Raw genomic sequence first — 1,446 nt, forward strand, 5'->3', positions numbered from 1 at the left:
GTGAGCAGTTCAAAGTCAGCCACCATTTCCAAGAAGACTCCTGGAAGGCAGGTACCTTCTAAGGACTCCCAGCCTCTTCACTTTGCTTAACCTCATCTTATCCTCACAAAAAATCTCTAAGGTACAGACAGCACTCTTATTTTGTAAATGAAGAAAGCGAAGCTCAGTTTCTGAACTCGCCTCGTCTTGGGCACACAGAGAGTCAGTGCTGGAGCCAGGATACGAACTCAAGTCTTTGACTCCAAATTCAGGTTTCCTTCTAGTCTACATGTCATCTTCCAGTAACAGAGTTCACTGAGCATTTACAGACGGCATGAATGATAAAGTCCCGACAGTCAGTAATGCTCCTGGAGGCTGGAGGGAGGTCATGGCTTGGAGCAGGTCAGTTGGGGCACCCTGCAGAGGATGTGGCCGGGTGGGGTCTTGACAGAATGGAGAAGGAGTGACTAATGGGCTTCTAAAGGTCTAGAGAATTAGGGCGGGAGAAAATGAGAAACTGGAATAGAATGAGCGTAAGTAAACGGGAGGGGAGAAGGGCTTGGGGAGCAGAATAAGCTAATCAACTTGTTTGGCTGAAGCATCTGCACTGTGCAAGAAAAGGTGAGGTCAACAGAATAAGCTGGAGCCAGCCGTGGATGGCCTTGCAAGCCGTCCTCAAGGGTTTGAACTTCACCTTGTGGGCAGCAGAAAAAGCCATCAAAGTGCTCCCATCTTGAAAGAATCTACCGAAGACAGCCAGTAGAGAGTTTGGAAATGACTAGGATAGTGATGTGCCAAAGATTAACATTTTGTTTGTGTTTTAGCTAAAAAGGTCTCGATCTCCATGTACTATTATTTCACCAATAATTCTTCCTGAAGCCTGGCCCTTACCTTTTAGATAATCATTATAGCCTCAGGCACGATAAACAATCTTCAGAATATATTAACATTATTGCTGCTGCTACAGCAAGTGAAGACACCNCCGCCACTGTCACCCGATATCCATTGTTTCTCAACTTTCCTTTTCCTTAGGAGTTTGCTACTTCTAGTTGAAAGCAGGGGCTGCATGTTCTCTGACCCACTTTCTAGGCTTTCACTCCACATAACAAGCAATAATAGTGCCTACGATTTCTGTGCTCATTAAGTGCTAGGTCCTAAACTAGATGCCTAACATGAAGGAGGGACTATTAATTTTATTATTTATGGGTTGGGAAAGACAGAGAGGTAAGGAGCTTGCCCAAAGTCACACAGTAAGTAGAAGTACTAGAACTTAAATTTGACTCAGGTGACTGCATCTAGGCACCTTCTAGAACAGGAGTTGGCAAAGTACAGTCCACGAGTCAAATCCTGCCCACGTGCTTTTAACAAAGAAGTTTTACCAGCACACAGCCGCACTCAGTCGCTTACTTGCTGTCCATGGCTGTTCTCACTATGACGGCTGACTTGAGTAGCTGTAGCAGAAACCTT

The sequence above is a fragment of the Galeopterus variegatus genome, unplaced genomic scaffold (assembly GCF_000696425.1).
Source record: "Galeopterus variegatus unplaced genomic scaffold, G_variegatus-3.0.2 Scaffold2549, whole genome shotgun sequence".
NCBI classification, from domain to species: domain Eukaryota; kingdom Metazoa; phylum Chordata; class Mammalia; order Dermoptera; family Cynocephalidae; genus Galeopterus; species Galeopterus variegatus.